Source organism: Chinchilla lanigera, unplaced genomic scaffold (genome assembly GCF_000276665.1).
Source record: "Chinchilla lanigera isolate Chin_1 unplaced genomic scaffold, ChiLan1.0 scaffold00024, whole genome shotgun sequence".
Classification (NCBI taxonomy): Eukaryota; Metazoa; Chordata; class Mammalia; order Rodentia; family Chinchillidae; genus Chinchilla; species Chinchilla lanigera.
Window position 1 is genome coordinate 23,421,949 of NW_004955425.1, and position 15,745 is coordinate 23,437,693.

Below are 15,745 nucleotides of genomic sequence, written 5' to 3' on the forward strand. Positions count from 1 at the left end.
CTCTGTAGACAGATCCAACAAGAGTGACTGTTAAAGCAAATGGAAACATCATACTGTTATTTCTCCCTTTCTATTTTTGCACAATTTAAAATCATTAAGATATTCCTTGTAAGAATCCTATGAAGCTACCATTTTCATTGAACAGAGTACCCTATGAGCTAATGCTGATAGTGATTCAGAGTAGTAATAGCTGATTATATATATATATATATATATATATATATATATATTTCTTTTCCTTTCACTTATTAGCATTACAGTAGGTTCCATTTCTAGGGTTATAAATACTGTTACCATGAACTTTATTGACATAAATTTTTGCCACTTATTTTGTTTTTGTTTCTCATAAGAACTTTTTTTTGGTAGTACTGGGGACTGAACTCAGGACCTTTGCCCTGAGCTATACCTCTAGCCTTTTTTTTTTTTTTTTATTTTGAGACAGTGTCTACTGAGTCACTAAGTTGCATAGGTTTGGCTCTTGTCTTAGTTACTTTTCTCTCATTGCTGGGACAAAATACTTGATGCCCAAAATTAAGGAAGGAAAGGTTTATTTCACTTACAGTTTGTGGAGATTTCAGTCCATACTTGGCAGGTTACAAGGCAAAGTGGCACACGGCAGAGGGCTACAGCTCATGGTGGCAGAACACAGCCAAAGCAACAATCACCAAAGGGAGGAATGATGGCAAGCAGCCTCTTCCTCTCCCTTACATGTGCAAACTATCCACCCCAGGGCGGGTGTAGCTCTCACACCCATAATCAATCAAACTCTAAAAGGCTGCCCCATGACCACATGAGACTTTGGGGGGACACAGAGACACAAATCATAACAGCTCAAATGTGTGTAATCCCCCACCTCAGCCTTGCAGAATTCTGGATTTGCAGGCATGAGTCACCACATCTGGCTTTATAAAAACATTGTTAAAACTCTATGGGTGTCTTTAATTATTTTTTTCTGTTTTATATTTTTCTCAATTTTTTTCTTTGTGCATGTTTCCAATTCATAATGGTTACAGCAGCTGCTTCAATTATTAAAAGTCTCATTTATGTGCATTGACTTGAGATGATGTATATCTCAAGAGTACTATGATAACAGCAAGTCAAAAATTCTAGGGCATGGTTGTACCAGTAGCCCAGTAGCCTTCGGTTCTTTCCTGGAAGAAGTCTTAGAAAATTTTGTTTCCAGGGCTTTGGCTCCCCTTATGGCCAATCTGTAATAAGTAAGGCTTTCTTCTTTTTTTTTTTTTTCTCCAGTACCAGGAATCCAACTCATGACCTTGCACTTGCCAGGCAGGCACTGTACTGCTGAGCTAAATCCCCAGCCCCCTCTAGCCTTTCTTCTTGTAGTCATCCATCTCTGTAGCTGAAGCTTGTTGGCCTCAAATGTGAAACAGGTTTATACTACTTTTTTTGTAATACAGCACTTTCAATTTAGACACAAATCTGTGTTTGGAATGCAAGAGTGCCACTAGCTCTTAGCTGTATATTTTATTTTTTGGTACTGGGAATTGAATTCAGAACCTTGCACTTGCCAGACAGGGGCTGTGTCACTAAACTGTATCCCCATCTCTGTATACTTTAGAGTTTATTGAATTGCTTGCGCCTGGACAGCATGGGTTCTAAATGCCAGCCATCCCTGGAAAGTTCAAAGAGTGGAAATTTAAAAATTGACCTTTCTGGCAGGGGATATCGCTCAGTGGCACAAGTACCTGCCTGGCAAGCACAAGGTCCTGAGTTTGATTCTCAATACAAAAAAAAAAAAATTTGACCTTTCTGAGATGGTTCCCTTAAGGCAACTTGAGGCCAGATCAGGTGAAAATCGTGCTGTTGCTGTTGGATACCCTGAGATATATTTGTGGAATTGCTCATGCCAGATTCATTCCATGAGGCCCTGCCAGGTGCTAGAATGATATGTGGCCTATTACCCACCCTTACAGGTAATAGGGACTCTATCATGAGTGATGGGATGCTCCAGCCCTCCCATCTCTTCTAGCTGGTTTTCTTCTGCACTGGGGAGCAGAAGGCAGGGAGGTGTCTTGCAAATTGCTTGTTTTACCTTGTGTTTCATCTTGTGAGTCTGTTCTTTATGTAAAGGCCTAGTTATGTAGAGGAAAAGAACCTACTCTTACTTCCACCATGGAAAGAAGAAAATTCATCAGAATATCATAATCTTTCTTTTGTAGGAATGGTTAGGTATGCTATTTTAGAATTGTGATCACTAAGCTGTCAGGAAGTCTTGCTGGATCCAAGCTGGGTTTATGTGCTTTTCCTTCTCTTCTAGTTATTATTATTTGTGTTATCCATGCTATTATTGTTGTTTTGGTGGGGTTTTATATTGTTACTATGAATTCTTTGAAACAGATTCTCATTATTATTCTCATTTTATAGGAAACTGAGGTTTAGATTAAATGACTTGTCTAAGGCCAGAAGCAGCAGAGTCAGTATTCAAACCAGACTCCCTGCTAACCATTTCTGTGTACTGTATTGCCTCACTAACATGAAATAATCAGTCCTCTAAAACTTTCTATTCAAAGTATTCCCAGACGGCTCACTTGATTTTTGACAGCCCTTAGGCTGTAACTACTTGTTAGATCCTTCATGTGTATCTCTGTCTTCCTGAGAAACCACTTTGAAGATACCACCATGTATTACAGCAGTCATTGATATTTTCCTACTAATCTATCCATAACTCTCTAATGTTTGTATTGTTCCTATCCTATTTCATAAATGGATCCATGTTTATTATTATGTGTTTCCTACAACAACCATTGAGAATTATTGAATGATTATTCACTAGGTCACTCAAGTATAGTTCTATTTATATTCTTTAGAAGCCACTTTGAAGATACCTAAGTATAGTACAACAACTATTGATAATCTCCTACCTCTTTTGTCTGTAACTCACTATCATTTGTCTATTTGCTTTCCTGAGAAACTATCTTATAGATAACAATATGTAAAACAATAACCATTGATAATTTCCTACCACTTTGTCTGTAATTTGGTAAGCCCCTCCTATTATTATGTTATCCTTCTTTTACTCTTTAAAATAAAATAAAATAAAATAAAAAACCAACAAAGTATTTACCAGGTACATTTGCAGGGGATCTCATAAATGCTTATGAGACAGCAAAATCAGCCCTACCTAGCCCAGACCTTGGGAATCTGGATCTGCATTCTAACAGTATGGCCTGAAGTTTTTTTTTTTTTTTAATTTAAAAGAGGAAAGAAAATAAAAATAACAATAAAACAGTTTCAAAGCAGGTTAGTAGGAGAGTTACAAAATTAATACATTATGTATTGTCTTTGTAGTAGTTATTCAGAGTACAGGATATAGGCATGATATCTTGTTTAAACAATATTAGCACAAACCTTTCCTTTCAATGAACTAAGAGATGCTAATAGTACAGCTAACTTGCATTTTTCTCCCTTTTGCCTTTCTGTCTTTCCCCTTTCCCCCATCCTAGTTCCTTTTCCTTTTGAACAATTCCTTGCCATTTCACAGTATCCATTTACATTTTAGTCCTTATTTACTCTTTCAATTTCTCATACCAGGGAGATAATACGATGTTTACACATGTGAGTCTGATATGTTTTACTTATGAGTATGGTTTCAAGTTGCATCATTTACCTATAAAAGTGTCAAGTTTATCCTTCTTTGTGGCTGAGTAGTACTCCATTGTGTTAAACATAGCACATCTTTTTTATCCATTCCTCAGTTGATGGGCATTTGGGTTGTTTCCAAGATTTAGTGATTACAAATTGTGCTGCTATAAGCATGGGTGCACATATATTGCTGTGGTATGATGTTTTTAATTCTTGTGGGAAGACACCCAGGAGAATAGCTGGGTCAAGTGGGACTTCTAACCCTAGCTTTTTGAGGAATCTCCACACTGAGTTCCACAGTGGTCACACCAGTCTACACTCCTACCAACAGTGGAGATGGTTTCATTTTTCCCCAAACCCCTCCAGCATTTGTTATTGGTTGATTTCTGGATGATAGCCATTCTTTCTGGGGTGAGATGGAATCTTACTTTTGCTCAAATTTGCATCTCTCAAGTGACCAATGATGTTGAACATTTTTCCATCTATTTATTTGCCATTTGTATTTTTCTTGTTTTTTGTTTTTGTTTTTTTTTTCCTGTACCAGGAACCGAACTCATGACCTTGTGCTTGCCAGGCAGGCACTGTGCTGCTGAGCTAAATCCCCAGCCCTGCCATTTGTATTTCTTCATCTGAGAAGTGTGTATTCATCTCAGATGCCCTTTTCTGGACTGGCTCTTTGAATTTGGGGAATCTGATTTTTTTTTCAATTCTCTATATGCTCTAGATATAAGTCCTTTGTTTGAGGGACAACTGGCCATAATTTTTCCCAGTCTGTGGATCTTCTTTTCATTCTGTTGTTGATTTCCTTTGTTGTGCAAAAGCTTTTTAATAAGATGAGATCCCAGTTGTTGATTCTTTGTATATTTCTCTTGTAATCTGGGATTTATTCATGAAGTCTCTCTGCCTTCAAGATTTCTTTTTTTTTCCCACCCGTTTCTCTTCCAGTAAATTAATGTGTCTGTTTAAATATTTAGATCTTTGACCCATTTTGACTTTAATTTAGTGCATGGTGATAGACATGGTTCTAGTTTTAGTCTTTGGCTTGGGAAGAGACAGTTTTTCCAGCACCATTTATTAAAGAGGCTATCTTTCTTCCCTTAAACATGTTTGGCCCCTTTGTCAAAGATAAAGTGGCTGAGTATGTTTGGGGTTGTGTCTGCATCTTCTATTCTGTTCTAGTGGTCCTCAGGCCTGTCTTTTGTCAATACCATGCTGATTTTATTACAGTAGCTTTGTAATATAATTTTAGGCCTGGGATTATAATGCCCCCTGACTTGTCTTTGTTGCCCATAATTGCTTTTGTTATTCTCAGTCTCTCCTTGTCCCAGATGAATTTTAGGAATGTTTTCTCTAGACCTGTGAGGTATGCTAATGGTATTTTGATTGGGATTGCATTTTCACTATGTTGGTTCTTCCTATCCAAGAGCAAGGTATGCCTTTCACAGGTTCACCCAACTGCATAAAACAAATAGTAACAGACATGAAAAACCAAATAAGCACTAACATAGTTATAGTGGAGGACCTTAATATACACTCTCACAAATAAATAGATCAACTAGACAAAAAAATCAACAAAGAAATAGTAGAACTAAACCAAGCCTGTGCACAAATGGACTTGGTAGATGTCTAGAGTGTCCCACCTGAAAACATCAGAATACGCATTCTTCTCAGCTGCACATGGGATGTTCTCCAAAACAGGCCATATATTAGCTGACAAAGCATGTTTAAGTAAATATAGAGGAACTTAAATCATCCTGTGCATACTATCTGACCATAGCACAACAGAACTGGACATCAACCACAAAGGAAATCAGAAGAACTACATTAACATATGGAAACTAAACAACACCCTGTTCAACAACCAATGGGTCACAGAGGAAATTAAAGATGAAATTAAACAGCATCTACAATTAAATGATAATGCTGATGACTCTTGTTATTACAGTTTATACCTGGATGTCCCCCAAGAATCTCATGTGCTGAGGCTTTGGAAGCCGACTACACTGTGGGGCTTGTAGCTGACTTGCTCTTGGGAGATGGCTGTGGTCAGAAGGGGCAGTTGCTGTGGGCATGCTGAGGAAGCATTCATCTCCCTTCCTGCCTCGTCCCTTGACTCTCGGTTTCCTGGATGCCATGAGCTGAGCAGAGCTCCTCCGCCCAGGCCCTGCCCCCATGCAGTTTGCCCTAGAGCTGGCCAACTATCAATGGAAACCTCTACAAACTGAGCCAAAATAAGTCTTTCTTCCTATAAGTTTTGGGTGTCAAGTTTTGTGTCTCCACGACAGGAAAGTGACCAAGACACTTACGAACACTGAAGTTTGAGAAGCACTACTTTGGAACATTGCAGAGGCAGAGAGCTGATCGAGGAAGACAGCCTAGTAGATTAACTATCTGTCGGAGGGTAATTTCAGCTTTTGTCAACAGATGGCGCTCTGGCTGAACAGTTGTGTCTCCCCAAAAATTTTATGTAGAACCCCTTATCTATAATGTGATGGTACATGGAGGTAGGCCTTTGGAAGGTAATAGGTAAGCAGGGTGAAGTCTTTATGTTAAGATTCAATGTTCTTATAAGAATAAAAAAAAGAGCTGGGCATGGTGGGCCACGCCTGTAATCCCAGCACTCGGGAAGCTGAGTCAGGAGGATCGTTGTGTGTTCAAGGTCAGCCTGAGCTACAAAGTGAGTTCAAGGCCAGCCTGAATTGCATAGTGAGACCCTGTCTCAAAAAGACAAAAAGAAAAAATACTGCTGAGGGAGAGCAAACTAAAAACCTCTCTAGTTTCCAGTCATTACCTGATTAGCCAATATTGTTGTCTTATTCTCACTACAGAGTGTAGGGAAAATATTAAAAACACTTTAAAATTTGTTATAAGACCAACTTCTTGGCATAGCATGCAAACCTACCTATCTGACTTCAGCATATATGTTTGGTCCTAATCTTACTACACATTTCTATCTGTCCTCTAGACACATTGACATAATCATTCACTTACTCATTCATCCAGATAACAAATATTGTTGGCACCTACCTACACTACCAGCAGCGGTGTGTGTTATTGATTATACCTTCTCACTTTCTAAGTTTCCGCTGCTTTGGCATTTGGTGCCATTATTCTGGAGAGGCTGCCCCTCCCAGGGTGAGCTAATTCCTACAGAGAGCAAATGACTCCCCTGAAGGTTTTCCTTTGCTAGAAAAACCAATCATTCCAAAGCCATACCCCAACCATATCTCCTACCAAGCTCTATACACCAAGCCAATAATTCCCTTGCCCTAAGTCACCACAGCATCAAATACTGGACATCTAGGGGCTGCCTCAACAGCCCAGATGCTATCAAAATTATTCCAGCTATGTAATCTAAGCTCACTCAGAGTCCCTATATCCCTCACCCATTCCTTTCTGTGAAAATTCCAGTAAACGTTATGGCCTGTGCTCTTCTCTCTTCCCTCTACCTCCTTATTGACCCTATTGCTTCACCATGGCAGGGGGATCTGTGAATGGAACCTTCTTCCTTTATGGCAGTCATTTCCATGTCTGTGTGTCTTACCGTGCCTGATGAAATCTCAGGTACATTTTGAAGAACCTACATAGTTAAATGTGGTTGCTCTGGTGGAACCTGGGGTAAAGTCAGTATTCATTTGGAATGCACCAGGATGTTTGGATTTGTGATTACAACCAGCATATGTTTTGATAGGTTAGTGTTCATAACATATGTCAAATTTGTCAGTAGCTCTTCTAGATGCTAATCTTACTTTTCTCATCAACCAAATTTCTGTAGTGAATAGGAGATGTGACAGGAACTGAAATTTTAACATCCAGGGTCCTTTCTCCTCTTGTAAAATGTAATTCTGAACTACTTAACTCTTTGTTTCCTGGACTTCATTAATGATCTCCTTTATTTTTCTTTCTTTCCCTGACTTGAAAATCTTAGTACTAGCTTGATTGTTCTGTCTTCACTGGAGACATCCCTGATCTCAGGAGGTAAATTTCATTACTTTTTCTTTTGTACTTATGCGTCTGTTAAAGTCTTTCATTTTTCTTCATTTATTGGTCAGTTTTATGTCTGTCTTGTTTATTACACTCTAGATTCCTTGATATTACAGAAAATATTTATATCTGTTATCCCCAGCACTTAGCACTTCACTGTACACAGTAGGATCTCAGTAAACATGGAAAAGAAGTGACTAGGATATTTTCATTGGGTCAATAAAGCAGAGGATAGCATTCTTTCATATATTTCAAAGAAAGGGACATTGATTCGACCAAGTACCTTCAACTCCTCCTGGCTTAGACCTGGATAGTAAAATCCATGCACAAAATTTTGAATGCAAAATTTTCCATCCTTAGAATGGCAAATGAAAGACAAAACTTCACTGGAAATTTCTCAGTAGAGCTAAGATGGTCTTATATGAGCAAGGTAGGCAAATTCTACAATATGTAGACTTAATTTGTTCTTATTTTTGTAATAGAAACTTTTGCTGTTAAACTATAACATTACATTCTAATCTATGGGCAAAAGCAATTTGGCCTGTCATAAAGCAGCTATTTGTTAATACTAGTGACTGAGAAAGACTAGACAAATAGATGAAGACCGTTTTTGTGAATCTAAGATAAACAATTACAGTAAATCTAGGCCAACTGTTCCTTTTTCCTGTCATTGTGAAGTTGAAGATGCTAGTATTTTTATGACTCAGGTAACCACTCGGGAACTGCTTAGCTGTTGGGATGTAGTAGAATATAAAGTCTTTGTTGTTAGCCCCCTGGGCTAGTCATTGCTGACTCTGAGCTGTGACTACATAAAGGTATTTTTGCACCCTACAGACATAACTGACATCAAAGTGAACATAATGGAATGGCTTTCCAAGAGAAAAAGCTTTGTTGTTACTTTGACATTCTAAAGCCAAACACATTCTTAGTGTTAGGCAGGAACCACTGTGGTGAAAACCAGCCTTTGCACAGGTAGAGCATCTTTTTTCTGCAGGGTCTCAGCGCTTCACAAGCATGAAACAGTCTTTGCAGAAAAGGAAAATGGTGTGGAGGAATGTGGCCCCAGACAATTAAGAGCTGCAGTTCTTCTCCACAAGAAGCATGGAACATCAAGGGGACAATGCAGGATAGGAAATGAAGGATAGTGGGTCCAGCTGCGACTGCAAGGGGGAATTTAGCAACGTAGTAATGAACTGACTCAGAATTTATATAGCTAGCCGGGCGTGGTGGTGCACGCTTGTAATCTCAGCACTTGGGAGGCTGAGACAGGAGGATCGCTGCAAGTTTGAGACCAGCCTGGGCTACAGAGTGAGCTCAAGGCCAGCCTGAACTGCATAGCGAGACCTTGTCTCAAAAAGACCAATATATATATATATACATCGACCCATGAAACTTTGGGGAAAAGATGGCAGAACAAACATGTTTTTTTTTAAAAAAAAGGGCCGGGGATATAGCTCAGCCTGGCAAGTGCAAGGCTGTGAGTTTGATTCCTGGTACCAGAAAAAAAAAAAAATAAGAGAGAGAGAGAATTTATACAGCTAAAGATAACCTGACTCTTAAAAAGAACTTCAGAAATTGCTGCATCTATGAACACCTCTGTATTTACTATAATATTTAAGTGTATGAGATAATGTTTAAATGTAACTATTGAGTTCACAAACTTACCTCATCTCAAAACTATTTTGTTTTAATTTGTAGCATGTTGTGGTTTGAATATGGTTTGTCCTTTCTGAAACTCGTATTGAAGTTTAACCACTATTATGAGTTACTAAGAGGTAGGATAAGGGTAGTACCTTCAAGAGGTGATTAGAGCTCTGCCCTCATGAATGGATTAGCCCAACCATTTGATTAATGGGCTGTCCTGAAGGTGGTTATACTAAAAAGCAAATTTGGCTAGGTCTCTCACAGGCCCTGTATCTTTTGTCATGTGATACTGTGTACCATATTGGATTCTACCATCACCAGATGTGGCCCCATGACCTTGGACCAGAACTCTGAGCCAAACAAAAACCCTTTTCTTTATGATTCACCAGGTGTGTGGTGTTATGTTATTTGCAACAGAAAATGGACAAAAATCGTGCACATTTTATAAAACAATCAAACATTCTTTTTGACTAGAAAGTAAAGACGTTAAAATCAGCACCCATGCCATTTATTTTTGGTTGCTAAGGGCGAGAGCTATGTTGGTATGCCTAGCTTCCCATATTACATGCTTAATACATTTCTGGTTAAATTGAAATTTTATAGGTGCTTGATTGAAAACTATTTTTCATAGTTTCTCTCTGTGGGTTTATTTATTTTTGTCTATATATAATAAGAGATTCCCCCTCACGACATGTAAGAAGGTAAATACAAATTTGTTTTAGAGTATTATATGGAATTTTATGTTTTTAATGCATTTTTATATAGGACCTATGTAGAGTAATAGATTATGTCTATAAAGGATATTCTGCTAGTTTATGAGATGATTTTTTTTGTTGTTTTGTTTTTTCTCCGGTACCGGGAACCGAACTCATGACCTTGCGCTTGCCAGACAGGCGCTTTGCTGCTGAGCTAAATCCCCAGCCCCATATGAGATGATTTTTTAAAAAACAAAGAATATTATATCTAATTTTCAAAGTAAATAATGAATTTTTAAAGCCTTCACTTAAACATGTGTTCTTTGAATACCACCTTTAGATTCATCTGGAATGCTTTCAATTTTTAACAAAAGGGTTACATTGCATTCTGTAGGTTAATATTCATATAATAGCTATAACAGTAGTAAGCTTTCTAAAATCACACATGAATGATGTTTGTAGAATTCATTTCTTTGATGCAACTTAACACCCCACAACATAATTCTGTAGGCCTTGGAAAGGAAGATATAGTGTTGGTGAGACGAGCCCATCAATGCTCCAGAAAGCACAGGAGTAATATGAGGAAGTAACCACTGAAAGGGGAGCCCCAGGAAGAAGTCTGGTAAGATTTAATGGTGTGAAAGAAGCCCCTGAACTGGCCTGAGGATTCTGTAATTCAGTAATAATAATACTATTAATGTATTGTGTTATGGTTTATGTCTTGCTTATCTCCCAAAGCAATCATGTGCTCAGAGGCAGGGCTTTTGGAGGATAATTGGCTATACTCATCAGTGGATTCATTCACTAATTAGTTCAGCAACTGAGTGCTATTAGGAGGTAAGGCCCAGTTAGAGGTAGATCACTGGGGGCGTGACCTGGAAAGTTATGTATCAGTCCCTCTCTAGCTCTTTCCTTCACTCTCTGCTTCCTGGCCAGCAAGATAGGAGCAGCTGTCCTCCACACCAGGCCCTTCCACCACACTGTTTCTGTGTCTGAGCTTACCAACCACGGACTGAAACTATGAGTCAGAATAAATTTCTCCTTAGATGTCTTGTCCCATTGAGGGAAAAGCAACAAGGACAGATTTGGGCAACAGAGAAGTGGGTCATTGTGGTGACTGTACCTGAACATGTGGTTTATAGCCTTTGAAAGTGGTTCATTGGAGGAATTTAGAAAGGTTTGAAGGATTGGCTAGAGAAGCCCTAGAATGTTGTAAGCTGAGCTTGCTGGGGTATTCTGGTTAGAGATCAGATGACCAGAATGTTCACAGAAATGTAGACTGTAAAGACCAGTGTCATAAGGTTTCAGTTAGGAACAAGAACTCCACTAACAATTGGACCTGCAACCATGTGTGGTACACTTGGGCAGAAAACTTGTCTACACTTCCCCCATGTCCTGAGATTTTGCAGACTGGCATTAAGGGTGGTAGAGTAATTAATCTGGCGGAGGATATTTCAAGGTAGCCCAGCATTCAGGCTGTACCGTGGTGCTGCTGGTAGCTTTTAGCCAGATTTTTAATCAAAATCCGGAGCAAATATTAGAGCCAAAAGATGTAACAAGTCTGAAATTTCAACAGAAAGAAAATGCCTACCAAATGAGGCAAAGGAAAGCATTATTGCTGAAAAGATTAGCATTAAAAACCCAAGTACCTTGCATCAGGACAATAGGAAAGATGCCTTGAGGGCATCTCAGGAATCAGCAAGACCTCTACCTTACTGCCTCAAGAGTATAAAAGGGTAAATGCTTTTGAAAGACTTTGCTTTGAGAATAGAGCCCTAGGGAACCCTGTTCAAAAACAGTTCTCTAGGGAATTGGGTCCCCAGGATTTATTTCACAGTGCTCAGCCATCCCGGTTTTTAGAGGCCTCAAGGGATGCCTAGCTATTGCTGAAGCTGGTGACACACCTTGGCACCATCCACATGGTGATGGTTTTTCAGGCATACAGATGTAAGAGTTACAGGGTCCTGGAGGCTTCCACCCAGATTTCAGAAGGCCTAGGAGGCCAGGCAATGTCCCCTGAAAGGGCAGTATATGAAGCTGTGAGAGTAAAGCTGAAAGTTCAGTGGAGACCTCAAGAAGTTTGAGATACCAGGAACATGGAATGCCTGCTGAGGAAAGTGACCAGCAGTGAGTAAAGCCACCCTAGGAGAGCAATCATGAACATAGAATTGGGGCCACACAAGCCATTTGGAGTGCATATCTGTCCACAAATTGCCCTAGGTGCTGGGCATGGAGCTACAGGAGCTACTAAAACTGAGAGTCAAAATAAACCTTTCCTCCTTTAAGTTTGGGGTATCAGCTATTTTGTCCTAGCGATGGAAATGTACATATTACCTTGCTCTTTTGTTTCTTCTTTGGGCCCTGGGAGTGAAAGTAATTTATATTCTGTTGATAGCACACTACCATCCTCTCTGTTTCACCCTTTTAATCCCTCCATCTCTGGCCCCACTCCCATTTCTGTCCTTTCAGGGGTCCCTATAGTGTTTGGCATGTGTGTGTAGGCATGTATTATATGTACTTTGGTAACTATGAATCTCTGAAAGACAAGTCTTTTCATTTGCATTTTACAGTCATACAAAGGACATGGATATTATTTTATTTCCTTTTTCCACTCACCATTATTTTGAAAGGTCAGTCCATATCACTCCATGCTATTTGTAGTTCATTGCTTTTGACTGCTGCTTAACTTTTCTTAATAGATATCCATCAGAATTTAATTATCAGTTCCTCCTCTAAGGAACACCTAGAGCAAATTTAAAAACATTACAAAAACAGCCTTGTGCATGGAATGAATTTTGCTAGAGTAGGTAGCCAGAAGTGGTTTTGCTGGGTAAAGGGGAGTCTGCCGACTGAAACTTACTGGCAATAATTAGTTCTTCAGAACTGTCATGTTGGTTTGTACTGCCATTGGTAATGATGAAGATCCTACTTCCTAACATTCTTCTCAACCTGTTATGTACTTCCAATTTTTTTTCTAAAATTGCAAAATATAAAACACATGAAAAAAGAACATAAAATAAATATACAGCCTACATAATAACTGAAAAGTAAAAAATTTAGATACTCAAGTAAAGAAATGGAACATTACTAGTATCCCACACCCCTGAAATCCCCTTTCAAGGTATAATCCAACCCAGTCATAATCTCCCACTTCTCTAAGCATAAGCACTTTCTTAATTTTTGTGGTAATTACTTCCTTTTTTAACCTTTGCCCAAGTACTCATCAGTATTTATTCTAATTCAATTTTGCCTGCTTTTGAATTACATATTTACAGTATCCTTTTGAATCTGGCATCTTTCATCTCACATTATGGTTAGGAGGCTCAAACAGGTTATTGTACAGTGCTGAAGTTAATTTATTTTTTACTGTTGTATGATATTCCATGGTATAGTCATAAATACAAGCATGATTTATTTATCCTCTTTTTTCTTTCTTTCTTTCTTTTCTTTTTTTTTTTTTTTTAGGAAGCCTTGAATGAGGCTCCTTCTTTCTTCAGCACTGTTGAATCCCTTTTTGTTTTTTTTGAGATAGAGCCTCACTATGTAGTGCAGTCTGGCCTTGAACTCACTATGTAGCCCAAGCTGACCTCAAACTCATGGCAGTTCTCCTGCCTCAACCTCCCAGCTGCTAGGATTACAGGTGTGTGCCACCTGTATTTATTTATCCATTTATTATTTATTTATTTATTATTATTTATTATATATTCATCCATTTTAATATGGATAGATAGTGGATTCCCAAAGCTTTTGGATATTTAATAAAGCTGATATGAACATTCTTATCCATGACTTTTGGGCTTAATGTGCAATCATTTATGTTCAATATGTACCTATAGTGTGCATGGCTAACTCACACAATATTAGCACATTCAACTTCAATAGATAGTACCTAATGATTTTCTAAAAAGGTTGTATTAGTTTTCATTTCCCACCAGCAACATTTGAGAGTTCCTATTATTTAAAATTGCATTAAATTTAGTATTTTCAGTTTTTTCTATCTTTTATTATTAATGATTTCAAATATACAGCAAAATTGGAAGACTGTCAGTTAACACCTGTATATCCACCACCTGACTTCTACCATTAACTTTTTTTTAACATCCAGAACTTGTTTTAAATTTTTTCATTGAATAAACCAGACCTCCATATGTAAACAACATATTGTCTCACTAGTGTAAAGAACCTGAAAGAGTGAACAAAAATTAGGAGGTGTGATAGACATTGTGAAATGAAAAGAAAATGCTCAAAAGTAAAGAGCAACTGGAGTGAGGGAAAAGAGAAAAGAAAGAAGGGGAAATTATGTATGTATGTATATAAAGGATAGCTAACATAGTTGTACTACTGACTTCTATTGCTTTACTGAAAAGAACAGTTAATGATTACTTATTTGATCAATCTTGCATGTCTCTATTTGTTTTCCTGAGAAACCACTTTGAAGATATCAATACATAATACAACAACCATTGTTAATTTCCTACCACTATGTCTGTAACTCTGTACTGCTTGTATTGTTCTTATGCTATTTTGTAAATGGATGTCTGTTTGTTAATGTGTTTTCCTTCTATTTTAAAAATAAATTTAAAAAAATAAAGTGCCGAGGAAATATATAGATAAATAAATAAATCTTTTCATTGAGGTGAAAGTATTATAAAAAGTAATCATTTTAAAGAGATTGTTAACATTCACAATTAGTCACTTACAATGTTGTATAATTACCCCTAGTCCAAAATATTTTTATCACCCCCAAACAAAATTCCATAATCATTATGAAGTTAATTCCACAATGAAGTTAATTACATTACTAGATCATTATAAAGTTGATCTAGTCCCTGACAAAGATCAATGTTTTCTGATTCTATTAACCAATTAATCAATTAACCACTCTATTATGGATATTTCATATAAATAATATCATACAATATGTGAACTTTGTGTCTGGCTTTTTTGTTTTCAAGATTCATTATAGCTTATATCAGTATTGTATTTCTTTTTAATATTGGAGAGTATTGTTTATCCATTCATCCATTGAAGGACATCTAGGTTGTTTCCACATTTTGGCTATTATGAATAATACTGCTAAGAATATTCTGGTACAAATACTTGTATGAGTTCCCATCTTTACTTCTTTTGAAAGAAGTGAAAGGAAAAGGAGTGGAATTGCTGGGACACATGGTAATTTTATGTTTCACTTTCTAAGGACCCACTATACTGTTTTCAACAATAGCTAAAACATTTTACCTCTCTAAAGCAATGTAGAAAGTTCCTGTTCTTCCATGACCTCACCAATACTTAGCTACCTTTTTTAGATGTAATGGGTACAAACTGGCATGACCAAAGTGGTTTTGAATTGCATTTCCTTGATGACTAATGATATTGAGCATCTCCTCAAGTGTGTGTTGGCGATTAATATGGCTTCCATGGAAAAATATCTAAGTCCCTTGCCCATTTCTAAAATTGAGTTGTTTGTTGTTGAATTGTAAAAGTTGTTTGTATACAGTACTCTGATTGTTAGACCTTTATCAGATACATGATTTACAAATATTACCTTCTATTCTGCATGTCATCTTTTCACTTTCTTGATAAGGCTATTTGATGCACAAACATTTTAATTTTGATAAATCCCAACTTACCTATTTTTGTTGTTGCTTTTTGGGGGCAGAGATATTGTATCTAAGACTCCATTGTCAAATCTGAGTTCATGAGGATTTACTGGTTTTAAGATTTTCATACTTTTAGCTCTTATATTTTAGCTATTGATACAGTTTGAGTTAATTTTTGTATATGGGGTCAGGTAGGGGTCCAAGTTCTTTTTTTTTTTT

The 15,745-nt window shown here is 37.6% G+C and overlaps 1 protein-coding gene across 1 annotated transcript in view; it reads left to right on the top strand.

Moving 5' to 3' along the window:
• Wdr41 (WD repeat domain 41) overlaps window positions 1–15,745 on the top strand; it is a 144,768-nt gene that overhangs the window by 55,819 nt on the left and 73,204 nt on the right. The window lies entirely within an intron of this gene.